General features: G+C 37.0%; 1 long non-coding RNA gene across 1 annotated transcript in view; it reads left to right on the top strand.

Moving 5' to 3' along the window:
- The window catches only part of LOC119508153, a 155589-nt gene extending 139328 nt beyond the window's left edge, over positions 1-16261 (top strand). Inside the window, exon 3 of the long non-coding RNA XR_005211407.1 lies at positions 16212-16261. This is a non-coding gene — a long non-coding RNA (uncharacterized LOC119508153). The remainder of the gene's footprint in view (positions 1-16211) is intronic.
- Positions 16262-19062: the final 2801 nt, after the last annotated feature.

Here is a 19062-nt window from a genome sequence, read left to right as displayed (position 1 = left end):
TGTGTGTAGGGGTTTTGGAGAGCAGAGGGCATAAACCAGTCTTTAGTTTTTATGTCTCAGGAGCCATGGTTAGACCTGGGTGGAGATCCTGACCTTTGAAATAGATGCAATGAATGAGGAGGAATTTGGGTTGTTTCCTTTCAGGGAGGATGAGTGTGTGGAGGAAGAATAAAACAGTTAATGCCATGAAGGACAGACTAGAGCAGCCACTACTCGTTATTCACCAATTACTTTCCTTTCCTCCTACAGGCACTCTCACCCAGACCACCTTTCCCAGCCTTCCCTGTATTGAGGTGGGACTGTTTGAGTTCTTGCCAAAGGAATGTCAACAAAAATATCATGTGTTACTTCCAGGTCTGCCTCAGAAAAACCTATTTCATGATCCTATGTGCTCTATTTTTCCATCTGACAGTAGAACCTTGACCTCCAGGATGACCTTAAAAGTTACAGTAAAGATGGCAGAGGCTCCATCAGTAGGAATCTCTGAAGGGCCACAGAGAGCAGAGCCTCCCTATTACCCCCCAATATCTGCATTGAACACTGAGTAAAAAGTAAATTATCAATTATGTTAAGCCACTGTCTCATTTGTTAAAACTGCTGAATGCAATATACCAGAAATGGATTGGCTTTTTCAATGGGGATTTATTAGGTTACAAATTTATAGTTCTAAGGCTATGAAAAAATCCAAATTAAGGCATCAAGAGGAAGATACCATCTCTGAGGAAAGGCTGCTGGCATCCAGGGTTCTTTTGTCATATGGGAAAGCACATGGTGACATCTGCTGGTCCTTCTCTCCTGGGTTCTCATTTCAGTGGCTTTCTGTCTCAGCTCCTGTGGGTCTTTGCTTATTTTTCCTGGGGTGTTTCTCTCTCAGCTTTCTGGGCTTTTACTGTCTTTTATCCTCTTCAGAAAGGACTTCAGTAAAGGATTAAGACCCACCTTGAATGGGCTGGGTCACATCTCAATTGAAATAACCTAATCAAAAGGTCCCACCCACAATAGATCTGCTGCCACAAGAATGGATGAAAAGAACATGGTATTTTCTGGGGTACATAACAGACTCAAACCAGCACAGCCACTGAGAAAGAGAGAGAAAGAGAGGGAAAAGGAAGGACGGGGGTGGGGAGGGAGGCCAGCAGAGGGGAGAACAACACATGACAACAAAGGCAGAGAAGCCATGGATTGCTGGCCTCTGGCAAGCCACTGCCAGAAGCTAGAACCATGGAACAGATTCTTCCCCACAGTCTTTAAAGGAAGAATGACCCTGATGGCACCTTAATTTCGGAATTCTGGTCTTTAGAACTGTGAGAAAATAAATTTCTTTTGTTTTCAGCCACCAGTTTGTAGTAATTTGTTTTGGCAACCCTAGAAAACCATCACTCTGAGTTTTTTGTGTTGTGTGTGTGTGTATGTGTTTTTGTTGTTTTTCAGTTATAAAAGAAAAATTTGATATATTTTGGATAACTTTCGTTCACTAAAAGACACCTGCAACAGGGGATGTGGTGGTTTGAAACTGTATGTACCCCAGAAAAGCAGGTTCTTAAAGTTAGTCCATTCCTGTGGGTGTGGACACACTGTAAGTGGGATCTTTTGATGAGGCTATTTCAGTTAAGGTGTGGCCCACCATAAAGGATGGATCTTAATCTTCTTACTGAAGTTCTTTATAAACAGGGTGACTACAGAGAGAGAGATTGAGAAAGGCACGGAAGCAAGAAGCTGAAATTAATGAAACCCAGAAGAGAAGGTAGAGACCAGCAGGTGCCACCATGTGGCAGAGGAGCCAGGGATAACCACAGCCAGTCTTTGGGAAGAAAGCATTGCCTTGATGATGTCTTGATTTGAACACTATTCTAACCCTCAAAACTGTAACCTAATAAATTCTCATTGTTAAAAGCCAACCCATTTTACAGTATATATTCACAGCAACCTAGGAAACTAAAACATGGGGTTAGAAAGGAACTTTCTTTTATATTTGGACTTTTGCATTTTAGGGCTTTACCCCCTTCTGACCACCTGAGTGTAAAACTCTCAGGTTCAAGGCTTCCCATTATCCTTATTGTCCTCTGAACTGCTAAACTGCCCCTTTTCTTTACTTTGCCAAAGCCTCCTACTCCTCTTCCTCCTCCTCCTTTCTCTCTCTCTTGCTCTTGCTCTAGTTCTCTCTCTACATTTTTTAACTTTTTTATTTTTAAATATGTTCAAACTTATAGGACAGTTGCAAAAATAATACAAACTACATTCTGAGAACTACAACATATCCCTACCTTACACCCCAAATACTCAGATCCACCAATTTTAACTTTTACCACATTTTCCATATCATTCTATCTATCTAGCTATCCATTTTCTGAACATTGACAGTAGATTGCATAGATCATGCTCCTTGAACTCTTAACTCTGCCATGTACATTGCCTAAGAGCAAGGATATTCACTTATGTAACCATCTTAAGTGCAGTTATCAAGTTCAAGAAATTTAACATTAATATAGAGCTTATAGTCTGTATTCCAGTTTTTCTTATGTCTTGATAATGTCTCTTTGTGCCTTTTGTACTTCCTTGCTAGATCCAATTCAGGATCATGGTGCATTTAATTGTCATTGTCTCCTTAGTTGCCCTTTTTTTTTTTTTCTTTGCGAATTGTGGGAACAGATATATATTATAAACTTTCCCATCTCAACCATGCCCAAGCATACCATTCAACAGGATTAATCACAGTCACAATGTTGTGGCACCCTCACCACCTTCCATTACTATAATTTTCCCATCTCCTCAAGCAGAAACCCTGTATCCATTATGCGTTAACTCTGCATTTCCCCTGCCTCCTGCCCCTGGCAACTGTACTCTAATTTCTGTGTCTATGAGCTTGCATATGCTCTCATATTTTCTTTGTAGTTAACATGGGGCTTAAATTTAACAAACTAAATCTGTAATAATCTTGTTTGTTTGGTGCCAACTTAACTTCAATAGTATGCAGAAATTATGTTTCTATACCCTACTCTCCCCTCATCTTTATGTAGTTCTTGTTGTAAATTACATGTTTATACATTATGAGTCCAAAACCACTGATTTATCGTTACATTTTATGCATTTGCCTTTTAGATCCTGTAGAATGTAAACAGTGGGTTACAAACCAAAACATTCAATAGTACTGGCATTTATATTTACTGTTCTCACCAGAGATCTTTATTTCTTCATGTGGCCTTGATCTATTGTCTATTGACCTTTCCTTTCAACATGCAGAACTCCCTTTAGTATCTCTTGTAGAGTTGATCTAGTAGTGGTGAACTCCCTCAGAGTTTGTTTATCTGGGAATATATTAATCTCTCCCTCATTTTTTTTGAAAAAGTTTTGTCAGGTATAGAATGCTTGTGTGGCAAATTTTTGCTTTCAGCACTTTAAATAGGTCATCCCACTGCCTTCTTGCTTTCATGGTTTCCGATGAAAAATCAGCATCTAATCTTGTTGAATCTCCCTTGTTTTGTGATGTTACTTCTCTCTTTGCAGATTTCCAAATTCTCTATTTTTAGCCTCCCACAGTTTGATGAATATTAATATGCTGCAGTGTGGGTCTATTAAGATTCATCCCCTGGACTTCATTAAGTATCTTAGATGTGTATTCATGTCTTTCATTAAGTTTCGGAAATTTTTAGCCATTACTTATTTGAATATTGTCTCTTCCACTTTCTCCCTCTCTTGTACTTCTGGGACTCCCACAATGTATATGTTGGTATGCTTGATGGTGTCCCACAGGTTCCTCAGGCTCTGTTCACTTTTCTTCATGCTTTCTTCTTTATGCTCCTTAGACTGGAAAATTTCAATTGTCTAATCTTCAAGTTCTCTGATTCTTTCTTCTGCCAGCTCCAATCTCTAGGGAATTTTCAATTTCTATTACTGTGGTCTTTAGTCTTTCATAATTTCCATCTCTCTCTTGATATTCCCTTTGTGTTCATCTATTGTTTTCTGATTTCTTTTAGTTCTTTGTCCATATTTTCCTTTAGCACTTTGAGCATATGTAGGACCATTTTTTTGTTAAGTCTTTATTGGTATATCCCAGATCTGATCCTCTTTCTTGATATTTCAAATGCTTTAATCTAATCCTTTGCCTGGCCCATTGCTTCCTGTTTCTTTGCATGTTTCATAACCTTTTGTTGAAACCTAGACATTTTGTTATTTTTAATGTGTTGTCACTGAAATTTAGACTCTGAGGTGTCCATTCCTTAAGCTTGTATCCAGCTAGTGTTATGCAGAGCTTTCCTTGAATGCCAGGAGCTAACAAAATAAAGAAGGCAAAAAAGAAAACACCTCTCCCAGTCTTTACAGATTGATCTGCTTGAGTGTTCTTCACTGCTTATCCATACAGTGGGTTGTATGAGAACAGCTCCAGGCCAACACTTGGGGACCTTCCTGATCCTTTCCACACATGGCGTGTTCATGTAGCCCAAGGAATTTCTCCCATTTTCAGAGTTACAAATGTCCTCTCTTCCCTAAGAAACAGTTTTCTCATGGGCTGGACACTGCACTATGTCTGACAGTTAGCAATCCCCTGCCCCTGGCAGCACGACTTGACTGCTCTCCCACAGTGTTCTATAGGAGAGCTCTCTGAGCTGCCTTCTAAATAAAGGCCACCACCAGACAGATTGGGCCAGATATACATCTGTATCCTTTTGCTCTAATAAACCATAACCATGAGTATAACAGATTTTCTGAGTCCTATGGGTCCTTCTAACAATGGACCAGATGGTGGATTTGGGTATTCCCAACACATTCTTTTTCCCTTCTAGAATCTAATCCAGATTCTCACATCACAATTAGGTGTTGTCTTCTTAGTCTCCTCCAATCTGTGACATTTTTTCAAGCTTTCTTTAAGACTTTTAAAGAGTACTCACCATTTATTTTGAAGCCCATCTCATAATTTGTGTTTGTCTGATGCATTCTCATAAATGGATTGAGGTTACCCATTGTAGGGGAGTATACCACAAAAATGAAGTGCCCTCAGTGTATCACATCAGGAATACATAATGTTGATATGTCTTTTTATTGGTGATGTTAAACTTGTTTACCTGGTTAAGGTGGTGTTTGCTAGGGTTCTCTACTGTAACATTATTTTTACCTTTGTAATAAGGAAATATTTGTTTGGGGGAAATACTTTGAGACTATACAAAATCATCTGATTTCAAATATTGGCAACCAGTGCACATTTTTAGAAAACGCAGTGTGAGCCTCCCAGAAAGACATCTCAGGGTTGACTAAACTCAAGATGAGCAATGTGCAACCCCTGAGAAAAAAGCAAGAATGAAGGGAAACTGGGCTGCTGGCCAGGGTAAGACTGGAACTCTCAAGTGGTAGCAAAGGAGATTTTGGAAACAAAGTGGTGCATAGCAGTCACCACCCAAACACAGTCCAGGACAGAGGCTGAAACCAGCACCCATGAAATTTGTTTGGGACAAAGTTGAGTTAGCCCTCATCTGATGTGAGTATATTTACTGTCTTGGAAATATCTGACCTCAGAACAGCTGAGACATAGGAGCACCTCAGTGACTCTGCTGAGAAACTACTAACATTACTCTCTCTTTCTTTAAACCAGCTTGTGCACTCATTGCACTCCCACCCTTTGGGCTGTTAATCCTTTTCAGTATTAGGAGCCTTTGGCATCATAGTCAAACAACCGGCTATTCCCAACACCAACATATCCTGTCCTGAGCACACCATGCCTTCTAGGAATGGCTAGTGAGAGAGCAGAAGGAGGAGAGCAGAATAATTTTAGATCTCGGCATGACTGTAGAGGAAGATTATTGTAAGTTTTTTTTATTAAAAATATTTATTAGAGAAGTTGTGTTTTTAAAGAACAATCATGCAAAAAATATAGGATTCCCATACACCACCCCAACCCCAACACTTGCATTGTTATGGAAAATTTGTTACACTTGATGACAATACTTTTTTTTGTAATGCTACTATTTTTTAACAGTAGTTACATTTGTCACAATTGATGAAAGATTATTAAAGTAGTGCTGTAACTATTGTCCATAGTTTACATAAGGGTATTTTCCCCATATTCCAAAACTATTATTATTTTTCATGTGCCAACATAAGCTTTTGATTTTCTGTTTCTTTTACTTGTGATGCATCTCCTCCCGTATCATTAAGAATAATGAAGTATAATCCTCAAGTAAACACTCTTTTCCATTAATATAAAATAACATTTATTTGTTGTCTTTGGATCATAAAGAAAAAATACATCTTCATAAACCATTCAGGATTCAAATGATAGGTTCCATTATGAATATTTCAGATTTGCTTCTTTGTAATTTTTTGTTAAGACATGAGAAATTTATCTAACGATCACTCAATCACAAGTCAAAACTCCTTTTTTTATTTTCAAGCAGTAATCACATTTTTCCAAACTTAATGAATTTTAATGAATAGGAATCTTGTCTTCTCTAACAGAGAAATCCACATGTCATAGTGAAAGAAAAAAAAAGAGCAAAATTAAAACATTTAAAACCAATGTTGTTTCTTTCAAGTGACCTGTTAAAGAAGAGGTTCAGTGATAGAAGTGGAAAAGATTTTGCCTAAGTTTTTGAGGAGATCCACAATTTAAATTTGGACCATGGATCAGTGATATGGTATTTATAACTTTTTAATTTATTTTATTAAGAAAATGATTTCAAAATGCATACTTTTAATCCCTCTTTAATTTCTTGAGTGATAGCTTGGCAAACAAAGATAACTATCATTCTGGATGCAATTCAGCTGTCTGATAAATGCTAAGTCAAAATTCGTTTGATCTAATTCCTCTTGTTCACTCAGTTGATAAGTTACTTCCAAGCCATTGCCACGATGGTGAGCATCACTAGCCTTATCCTATTGATGGACGGCATATTCTTGGCAGGAAAAGAAGTTCACATCTGTGAAGTCTATAAGCATGTCCTCTTTTTTCCCCTTACTCTCTGAGATCATTTCTTTCTGTTTCTTTATACCTAACTACATATCCAGTTGGAATTCAATCCCCTTGGCCTCAAATACTTATATTAGGATTGATGGATGATTAAACATGGATTTGAAACTGTAGTTTGAGTTTCTTTTTGGCACTAACTTTCTTTCAGTCAGTTTAGGTTCCCCAATCCGTACTTGTACAAGCCCTTGTTTCAGTGTCAACACAGTGCACTTGCTCAAGAGGAGAATTTTTACTACTCACAGGGTGACTAAATATTCCTTCCAACATGCTAGCCACTCCATGTTTGGGTGATAAATATCTTATTTCTAATGAAAAGTTCATGCAACTTTTGAAATATCACTTAATGAGGTTGTTTTCATTTGTAAAATAAAAGGTGGTTTCAAATTCTGAGACCTTTTTAAACTGAGAACTTTTAAAAGCAACATGTGATTCAAGTATTTATCCCAAGTGTGTGGTCTACAGTTTAGATGATATTATTTGTCTTTGAGTATTATGCACTCTGTAAATAATTTTTTTTTCAGTTAATGATTTCATTGCCACTAGAGGGTTACCTAAACTTGCCCTAAGCAATTCATGTTTTACTTATCTTTACAGATTTCCTTTTTTTTTCCCTTTTAATCTGATTGTAAATCATCTTATCAAAAAGTATTCATTAAACTTAGAGTGCTTTTGGAATTCTGGGAATTTAGTTGTAATTAAAAAATATACAAGTGTCTCTTGGATGACAATGTATCTGTTCTCCATATAAATCTATACCCAGCCATGCAGACATATTTTTCCATTTCTCAAATATTCTGCAAGTTTTCTTCCACTTGTAAGCCTCCAAAATAATCTGAAAGGCAGCAGAATAATCATAATGCAGAGAGAAAAGTAATAAAAGCCCTTTGAACAATTCTGTTTGCAATACAACTAGATTTTTGCACTTTAAAAAAGAGCTCTTATGTTTAAGTGATTGTTGAAATGTTGATATTCAATGTAAAGAATAATTTGGGGGGGATGTAAAATAACTGAGACTTTCTAGACTTTTTAAGGTCCTTCTACAGAATAATATGTTTAAATATTGGTGTTAAGAAATCTTTGGGGTCTCGCTCACAGGGAGCTATTCCTTTCTTTAGGAGTGGACATCTGGGGACTCCAGCTTTTGCCTTGAAGCTGCTGTCAGGAAATTTCAGCTACAATTGCACAGCATTCCTTCACAGGCCATTTATGTTCTTGCTTCTTTCTTCACGGGCACTAAACAGGTGACATATAGTCCACGTTGATAATTAGCGTCATCAAGCTTGGAGCCACTGCTTCTCTTTCTGGTTGCTTGTGCTCTTTGCAGTACTTTCTCTTCTTCCATTTTATATTTGTCAGATTGAACCATCTCAAATAGTACCAGTAAATAAAACATTTTGCCTCCTTCTTCCCGTTGATGCTCCTACTTCAACTGAAATGCAGCATTTTTTTAAATTTGTTTCATATCGGATTTCTTAGAGGATTTCTGGTCTACCATTCTAGTCTCATGGATATTTGCTGGATTCACCATCTGCATATGGTTCCAAATAGCCTCTTGGCTATTATATGTACATATTTTCTTAATATACATGCCTTTAGATTAGTGATATGAACTAGTCATTTAATCATTCAAATTAAAAATGTCATAAAACTCACCACAGTAATCACACTTTAATTACTTTAAAAAAATGGTTCTTTTCCTAGCAATAATGTAAGTTCCATGAAATCAGAACACTCTTTTTTCTTCTTTTTGTTTGGTCTACTTCTCTACCCCCCAGTGACCAGCAAAGTGCTTTGCACATAGTACAAACTCACTGATTTCTTATTGTTACTGAACATAGGTGATGCTGACATTCTAATAACACCCAACAATGATGAACATTTATTGAGACTTCTATTTATAACACAAATATGAATGCTGGGGGATTATTAAAGAAAATCTTAAGTACATAACTGAGTTGGAAGAAAAGTAAGGGAATTTATGAGGAGCTAAAATAATAGCCAGAGTTTTTCCTTAAATTGTAATTCTGTCTCCTAGAGCCCAGAGCCTGGGCCACATGCATGAGTAAGACAAAAAGACAAAACCTGGAATAAGAGTCAACATATAGATCAGTAGAATAGAATTGAAAGACCAGAAATAGACCCACACGTCTTTGGCCAATTGATTTTTGACATGGGTGCTACATACATGCAATGGGGAAGGAATAGTCTTCCAACAAATAGTGCTGGGACTAAGTTTGAGAGGCTGGATTATAAAGATATTCCCATTTACATCATTGTGCTTTTTCTGTGCTTTCTACTTTTCTATCATGAACTTTTATAATCAGAAAAATTAACTAGCAGCACTTGCTGACTCTCTTTGGAGATAAGAAATTTTAACCTACATCTCAAAGAATTCCCCCAGATAAGGTTCTGAGGTACATGATCTCACTGTTAAAAACAATTAAATTCACAAGGAAACAAATCGTTAAGAATGAGTCATTGAAACAATAAAGCATAGAATCTGATTTGAAAATATTGAAGATAGTAGAAATTACAGATATAAACTATGGTTTAAACAATGTTTAAATGAATAAAGAAAGAAATTAAAAGTATAATTAAGGAACAAAGGAATATAAAAATTGAGTAGTCATAAAACAAATCAAATTAAACTTATAAAAATGAAAAATGTAGTAAGTTAATTTAGAAATTCATTGGAAGTGCTAAACAGAAGATTTGACATAGCTGAAGATATTTATTTAAATATTTTTATACTTACCTGGAAGACCTAATTGTAGAAAGTACCCATAATGTAGCACAGAAAGAAAATCTGGAAGAATGTTTAAGAGGCATGAAGGATAGATCAAGAAGGTTCAACATACATCTGATCAAAGTGCTTGAAGGAGTGACTAGAAACAATAAGAGGCAGCTATCTTAAATTATAGTTTTAAAAATTTCCAGAATTGATGAAAGACACCAACCCACAGATTCTGGAATCCCAAGAAGTCTTAAAAACTATTAAAGAAAGAAAGAAATGAGTGTAGTCCTAGATTTGTCAAGATGCAGACTACAAAAGACAAGATTTTTTAAAGAAATGGAAAGAAAAGAGAGAAAGGCAGCTTTAGTGTAATGGCTAAGAGGAGGAACTCTGGAGCTGGACAGCCTATATTCAAATACTGGCTCTGCCCCTCATTAACCAGCTGACATTAGGCAAAAGAGTGAACTCTCCATGTCTCAACATTTCTGTTCTTCAGAAGAATGTAATTGCTATATGTACTTCTGTATGCTAATCTTTAATGAATTAAACATGTATTTTCATGTTAATGTGTGGTATGTGAGTGTTAATGTACTAGTGGTCTACATTTATTAGAATAATGTTGCAAAATTTTGTAAGAAACAGCAATAAAAGAATAGAAATATTCTCAGTCACAGTAGAATAAACTGTCTCCTCAACAATATTCAAAAAAGCTCCTTGCTGGAGGAGATTCGTTGATTTTGCACTTTCAGAAACTTCAGTAAGAATTAACCAAACTTAAACCTTTGCCACTTGCTAAAAGAAAGAAGCACCTTCGCAGAGAAATTTATGAATGTGTGTTGGAAGAATTTACCAAACAGGAAAAGAGTGATGTGTAAAGAAGAGGCAAGGAAGGGTTCTTCCTTAGAGCCTTCAGAGAGAGCATGGCCCTGCCGACACCTTGATTTCAGAATTCAAGCCTGCAGAACTGTGAGACTAAATTCTGTTGTCTTAAGCCACCCAGTTTGTGGTAATTTGTTAAGTCAGCCCTAGGAAACTAATACAATAATAGAGAGAATTTGGCAGGAATCTAAGCGTGTTCTTGTTGATACTGGATCTGAAAGATCTTCTGGACTTCAGGCAGCTCTGTGTACCTCCGCAGCATTATCATTCCACACCTCTTCTGAGTATGTCTTCTTCCTTTTGTATCAATTCACTTTCATTCTTGTTGCTGTCTAGTTGTTTCTTTTCATATTCCTGGGTCAAATTCCTGAGAGAAAGATCTACAGATAGGTCTAGATACTTACCACCTTCCTTATTATTTGGCCAGGGCATTTCATTCTTGGCATTGTGATAGGCTTCTGCTCCAACTATAGATTGGCAATCCTTGGGACAGGTGCCATCCCTGGTCCAATCATCCATTGTCATCAGGGCAGGGCCTCGTGGTCCACAATGGAGCTGGCCATGACCACACTCTCAAGAAGGGCTTAGGGCAAGATATGCAATGTGATTGACATGTCTGGTACAAAAATTACTTTCTACCAACTCTCCTCATATTATTTCTAACCATCTAAAATATTTAAGTAAGTGATGTGGAGACTTTATAAATATATTCTGTGGTTCAAAGAGTTTTCTTTTCTTACATCTTTTGTTCATTAATTCTTTGATGATATTTCTCCTATAGTTTTACATGTAATATATTCTCAATGGAGCATTGTAATTGAGCTATAAAGAATGAGAAATAACAGTGGAAAACTGTTAATCCTTTATCGTAGAATGTGAGAATAGCATCTTAATCTCCTATCTCAGAGGGTGAGAAAAGATCTAGGAGAGAAGCTCTGTTTTAGGTAAAATGACACTGACAGTCTCATAAATTCAGCTGTCTGCTTATGTTTGTTCTTTTGGCAAAGCCAGAGTGTAATAATTGAAACCTTCTATTCGTCAAACATAGCCTATATTTTCAGAAAACTTGGACAGAGATTTTGTTTTACCTAGGATAGTTTATACATTCTTTTAATTTTTCTTCTTTTTATTTTCTGCAACTAGAATACTATATGTTAAATTTCCATAGTCAGTTATGCAAACATATAAAATTTAAACCAGTCTTAAATTTCTAAAATGTTTTTATCCTAAGAATTGCCTTCATTATGAACTCACTAAAAAATCCAGACTTGTGTGTTTTTTTTTAGCAAGGGTCCCAGCTGTGCTTTTTATTCACTAGTTACTACCCTGAAATTCATGAAGACCTATCTCAAATTTCAGAATTTCATTCATCCATAAAACAGAGGTTCAGAATGATTTGTCTCCTGAAATCAATTACTAAACTAATATACTTTACTGACTTTCCTGTTCAAATTCCTCTTCTAATGCAGGAGGGTCCTGCTTTGGGGATTATCTCTCTTTCCCACCCTTCTCATTTTCTGAGACTTCTTAAAATTTACACATTCTTTGTTTTTATTTATTGAGCTTGAATTCATACAGTTAGAGTCTTAATGCTTGTTTTTGGAGACCTGTGATAAGAATTTCATTTTTAAAAACTTCTTGTACTTTCTAACTTTACAGCTATAAGGTAGGATTCAATTGTTCATTCAGTTATTTCCCAGTAAGGGTGGGGTCATATGAGGAAATGTTCATTGTGCTGGAGAATTATAAAAAGTGGGTTTTGTGAATGCTCTTATTCATTGCCAAACTTATATTTAGTAAATGAACTTTTAAAATACATGTTTTAAGTTGAAAAAAAATGCTAGGAGAAAGTAGCCTGTTTCAACTCTGATAATCATGTATAAAATTAGCCAAGAAAAAATAATTTTCATAGAGATAAACTAAATTACCTCAAAACAAACTGCATCTTACAATCTGCTGTCTTAGCTGGTCACCATCCTGGTGTGCTTCCTCTAAAAGGTCAGCAGAACAGAATGTGAACATGTAGCTAGCCCGTGGCACAAAAGTGCAGATTTTAAAAGAAAGGATTATAAGGCTTTCTTACAGGATGTCATATTGTGATAGTGTAAAGATGAGAAAGTACAATCAAGTCAGTAGAGGTAACAAGCCAGCCCTGAAAGACACGCTTTTCCCTATTTGAAACAAAAGGTGGAAACTTAATTTACTATTAACTGTAAAACTGCAGGAGGAAACTCTCTTTTAGGAGCCATATTAGGACCAGCAACAAAATTCCATGAAACCCTTTATAGGAGGTGGGGGGCAGGGTGAACATCTGGATTCCCTCTGTATCATCAAAAGGCCCAGGGTTTGGTTCCTTGGGAACTTATTTATTCATTTTTCCAGTCAACCTTGAGTTTAGAGACAGGGGAGGTGAAAAAAAGGTGAGAAAAAATAACCATGATATGATTATATTTTCTTTCTGAAAAGAATGAATATTTTATGATCACGTAAAAATAAAGAGAACAATGAAGCAATATCAGAATACTGTGGAGAGACAGTTAACAAGTTTTATTTGTTCTATCATACAACAGAGCACATACATGAATCAGAACAGAATACAGAAAGCCATTTTATTTACTCTACAAAGAATTAGGGTCTAGTCCCACTGGTCTGTTCCTAACTACTCCTCATTGGATCCTAGACAGGAACTTGAAGGAAAGATGAACTTTTTTAAATTGTAGAGAATTAATTGCATCGTTATCTTATTTATGACCCAGATGAACTTTATTCAGTTCTGCAATTCTCAAAGTTGGCATGTAGAATAGGAAACGTTTCCTAGGAGTCTCCTCATTTACGTTTGTACTATATAATTTAGCTTCAATTAACTTTGGAGGCTAGCAGAATAGATGAGGCAAGTTCTGTAATTTCCAGTGTACTTTCAAAATAAAGATCACGTGCAGAAAAGCTTTTTGCCTAATAGTTTTCCTCCTCTTAGAACTTCCAAGCTGGTACTATTCATTTCTTATTGCTTTCTTGGTAGCAATATTAAAAATATCTGAGGCCTAAGGAAGAATCAACCTTGATTTCCCTGTTGCTGACTTGGCAGAGGCAAGTGAATAGGAATAACTTCAGTGAAGATAACTCAGAATTATGTGTGTGTTCAGAGTGGAAGGGGGTGAAAACCTTTATCAGTTTAACTCTCTTTATTCTACAGAGCTGTATGCATTAAGTTTCTGCCACTTTAGGTATGTAGAAATATATTAGTTTTTTGATCAAAGTCCTCTTTAAGACCTGTTATTCAGATCTGAACACTAGAAAATGTATAGTTACCATTTATTGTCTCCTCCATGTTACAGAAATCATATTCGTCACTTTACAGAATCCTTGCAACCTGGCAACCTATGTATTATTGCTTATTTATGGATGGGGAAATTAAGCCTGAGGCATTAAGGAATTGCCCATGATCACCAAGCTTGTAACAGAGCTGAGGCCCTTGTATACTCCAGTACAAAGCTGAACCAGTTGTCTGCTTTTGCTTCAAAAAGTATATTAGCATATGACATCAATAACCAAATACGAGTAATTTACATCAGTGGTTAAACCGATCTTGATGGGGCTGGGGTAGAGTTTCCATTCACTTTCAAACCATATGGAATAATACTACCTTTATTTTCCTAATATAGTCCTTGCAGGAGATTAGATTGTATCCTCATCAGTAGAGGTTAAACCTGCTTTGGGGAAAGATGCCATTCACTCATGAAAAACTCTAAAACATAGCAGGGAAACATAGCAATGCTTTCAAAGACCCATTAAACTGTGCATGTACAAATTTAGCTTTCAATATTTGACTTCTTTCTCTTTCCATACCATTCCCCAAACTTTCCCTTATCCTAACTTTTTGCTTCCTCACTACATTTCAGAAACAGCTTAGGCTTCTAGGCAAATTAAATTCCCTTTAGACGATGAAAAGCTTTCATTATTTTACCTACACCATTTTCTGTCCAAAACAAGAATAAAACAGCAGGAATTTAATGCCCATTCATTTTGGCCCAAATCCAGGTTGGTGATATTTTCTTCCCCTCCTTTCATTGTTATTAAATGCAATGGGCTCTTAAAGCCCTAGACTTTGTTTGGCAGGGCAATACCACTTCCAATCTGAAACAGCTGCAGGAATCTTGGAAAACTTTATTTCTAATGATTAATAGCAAATTTCTGAAAGGACAAAAGATTAACCAACAAATCCCTGGGATTTCTTTGGATTCCCCAAATTCAACATTATCAGAAATCTATATTTTCTCTGAATAGTCTTCTACACATATGTGGTCATAATAATTTATAATTTATAAAGCTATAAATGATAGGACTTTGACTTTTATTGGCAAATTATATCCAAAATTGTTGATTAAAAACTCTGTTGACAAGGGCTAGAAACAATAATCTACCACCATTTAAGCGAGCCATGATTTCAGCCTGTCTCTGCTAAATAATCTAAAGAAGACTAATAGTCTTAACTCTTGAAGAAGATAATACTTAATTCACCAGATTTATAGAGAATATGTCTTTCTAGTGACATGGCTATACCCTGAATACATAAGGCCATTCATAAAAATGAACATTTAGAAATATTTTGATGCTATCTGAGAGAGAGTAAAATACACTGACCCCTTTTTTACTTTATTCATTAAAGGAATTTTGTTGAGGAAAAAGTGCAAGGACTTTGTACCCCTTAATTAACAGACGTGAAATTTGAGACTTAAAGAGTATAAGTACTTACCACAAGAGCGTAGAGCTACTGAGTAATAAACCCAGGATTTCAACCCTATTCTGTCTGACTCCAAAACTACGTTTTTAATGTCTGAGTCAAATCACGTGCTTAACTCACTGTAACGGGAGGCATCTTACAAATCAGAGGAGGAAGGGGTCACATTATTTTTAAAGGTACAGTGAACATAGTAGGTCTTAATATAATCCAGACCAAGTAGGATGGAGAGGATTTTGAAGTTATGGGAGTCTGTGTATGGGGCAAATGGTGTAAGGAAAGCAGAAGCGTGAGACATCCTTGGAAACAGCAAGGAGAGTAGTTAGACTAAAGCACAGGATCCGTGTTCACAAGTCACCAATGGAAGGCTGAAGAAACAGAGCCCATTCAAAGAAGGCAGGATTTAAATGACAGACCAAAGAGAACGGAATTCATTTGTTAGGTTTAGAGGGTTCTCTAAAGATTCTGAAACAGTATCTTGCTTTGTGAAGTTTAAACTTGTCACATTTTACATTGTAGTGGTTCTCAATTTATCCGGACCAGTGCTAATAAATATTTCATCCAGCTAATTTATTTAATTTTAAAATTAATTTATTTTTAAATATTATTTCCTATCTAGTTGACATCAAAAGGCTTTTGGGTTTTATAAAGTGATGATAATAGAAGACAGTATTTTTGGTGCTACTTGTTTATTTTTTGTTGTTTGTTTGCTGAGTTATTTAAAGTATCCTAGGTTGGAAAACTAAAAAACTATCAGTCTTCTAATAGTCATTTTATTAGTTAGGAATTGCATTTGACTGTCAGTAACAGAGATACAAATGTAATTGCTTTAAACAATTATCTCATGTAAAAAATTGTATTTGGATCTCTATTATTAGCAAACAGATTTATTTCTCTCACAGGTAAAAGAAATCTGGGGAGAGAATACAAGATGGCGGCATAGAGAGGAGTGGAAGCTAAGTAGTCCCCCTGGAACAACTACAAAAAACCAGAAACAACTAGTAAATAATCCAGAATAACTGCGGGGGGACAAACAAGACCATCCACTCATCATATACCAACCTGAATTGGGAGGAATGCCCGAGAACACAGCATAAAATCTGTAAGTAAAACCTGTGGATCCAAGTCATGAAACCCCCTCCCCCATAGCCCGAGCTGCAGAGCCTCGTGGTGCCAGAGAGAAGCTCTCTCCCAGCAAGCGAATACAGCTCAGCTGAGCTCCAACTGGGGTTTTAAGTAGTGAGTGTGAACTGCTCACTACAGGTACGCAGCCCCAAAAACAGACAGAGGCTTTGGGTGATGACTGACCTTGGAGAGCCGGAGGGTCGCCTTGGACTGGGTCTGAAGGGGACTATCTGTTTCTTTTTTGGCTCAGTGGAGAAAGCCCCAGTCATTTCCAGTTTCCAGGGCTGTGACTTGGGGAAGGGTGGAGACAGTACAAGCAGAGAGCGAGACCATTGAAATACTAATGACCTCCACCTAGGGGGTCTGTCTTCTCTAGGAGGAAAGGAGTGGGGCCCTTTCCATTCAGAACCAGACCCCAGGGCCTGGGGGAACACGGCCATACCTCCTCACACCAGTCAAGAATTATAGGCTAACAGGCATCACCTGCTGGGCAGAAAAGCACAGTGACCTGAGGCATCACAGGGTGGAGCAATTCCCTAAGACATACCTGTAGGGAAACCAGATACTGAATATTTCTTCCCTTTGGGACCTGAGCCTGTTCTGGTCTGGGAAAACCTGATTTGGATAACCAAGGAAACCATGCTAGGCAACAGAAAATTACAACCTACACTAAGAAAAACAAAGTTATGGACCAGTCAAAGGAACAAACGTACACTTCAACTGAGATACAGGAATTTAAACAACTAATGCTAAATCAATTCAAAAAGTTTAGAGAAGATATTGCAAAAGAGATAGAGGCTGTAAAGGAAACACTGGGCATGTATACGGCAGAAATCAAAAGTTCGAAAAAACAACTAGTAGAATCTATGGAAATGAAAGGCACAACACAGGAGATGAAAGACACAATGGAAACATACAACAGGAGATCTCAAGAGGCAGAAGAAAACACTCAGGAACTGGAGAATAGAACACCTGAAAGCCTACACGCAAAGGAGCAGATGGAGAAAAGAATGAAAAAATATGAGCAACGTCTCCGGGAACTCAAGGATGAAACAAAGTACAATAATGTACGTATCATTGGTGTCCCAGAAGGAGAAGAGAAGGGAAAGGGGACAGAAGCAATAATAGAGGAAATAATTAATGAAAATTTCCCATCTCTTATGAAAGACATAAAATTACAGATCCAAGAAGCGCAGCGTACTCCAAACAGAAGAGATATGAGTAGGCCTATGCCAAGATAATCAGATTATCAAATGTCAAAGACAAAGAGAGAATCCTGAAAGCAGCAAGAGAAAAGCGATCCATTACATACAAAGGAAGCTTAATAAGACTATGTGCAGATCTCTCAGCAGAAACCACGGAGGCAAGAAGGAAGTGATGTGATATATTTAAGATACTGAAAGAGAAAAACCACCAACCAAGAATCCTATATCCAGCAAAGCTGTCCTTCAAGTATGAGGGAGAGCTCAAAATATTTTCTGACAGACAGTGAGAGACTTTGTGAACAAGACACCTGCCCTACAGGAAATACTAAAGGGAGCACTACAGGGTGATAGAAAACAGGAGTGCGTGATTTGGAACACAATTTTGGGAGATGGTAGCACAACAACGTAAGTACACTGAACAAACGTAACTATGAATATGGTTGAGAGAGGAAGGTTGGGAGCATGTGAGACACCGCAAGAAAGGAGGAAAGATAAAGACTGGGGCTGTGTAACTTGGTGAAATCTAGAGTATTCAACAATTGTGATAAAATGTACAAATATGTTGTTTTACAAGGGAGAACAAGCAAATGTCAACCTTGCAAGGTGTTAAAAATGGGGAGGCATTGGGGGAGGGATGCAATCAGCATAAACTAGAGACTGTAACTAATAGAATCATTGTATTATGCTTCCTTTAATGTAACAAAGGTGATATACCAAGGTGAATGCAGATAAGAGGGGGTATAGGGGAGGCATGTTAGACACTTGACATTGGTGGTATTGTCTGATTCTTTATTCTACTTTGATTTAAGGTTATTTTTCCTTTTGCTGCTTCCTAGCTGTCATTTTTTTCCCTCTTTCTTTTGCCTCTCTACCTTCTTTGACTCTCCCTCCTGCCTTGTGGAAGAAATGTAGATGCCCTTATATAGATAGTGCTGAAGGTGGTGAACACGTAAATGTATGACCATGCAGAGAACCATTGATTATTTACTTGGGATGGAATGTATGGTAAGTGAACAAAACCATATTAAAAAAAAAAATGGGTTGATGACAAAACCTCGAGGGCAATGTACTGAGTGAAATAATCCAGACACATAAGGACAATTATTGCAGGGTCTCACTGATAGGAACTAATTATAATATGTAAACTCATAGACACGAAATATAAGGTACCAAGATACAGGACAAGGCTTAAGAATGGGGAGCGGTTGCTTAGTATGAGCAGAATGTTCAATTAAGATGAATTTAAATGTCTGGAAATGAACAGGGGTGTTGGTAGCAAGATGTGAGAATAACTAACAGTGCTGAATGGTGTGTGAATGAGGCAGAAAGGGGAAGCTCAGAGTCATATATGTCACCAGAAGGAAAGTTGGAGGTCAAAGATGGAAATGTATAAAACTGAATCCTATGGTGGGCAATGTCCATG

This window comes from Choloepus didactylus, chromosome 13, assembly GCF_015220235.1.
Source record: "Choloepus didactylus isolate mChoDid1 chromosome 13, mChoDid1.pri, whole genome shotgun sequence".
Taxonomy (NCBI): domain Eukaryota; kingdom Metazoa; phylum Chordata; class Mammalia; order Pilosa; family Megalonychidae; genus Choloepus; species Choloepus didactylus.
Note: the sequence above shows the minus strand (reverse complement) of the source record. Positions and strands in the feature narration are given on the sequence as shown.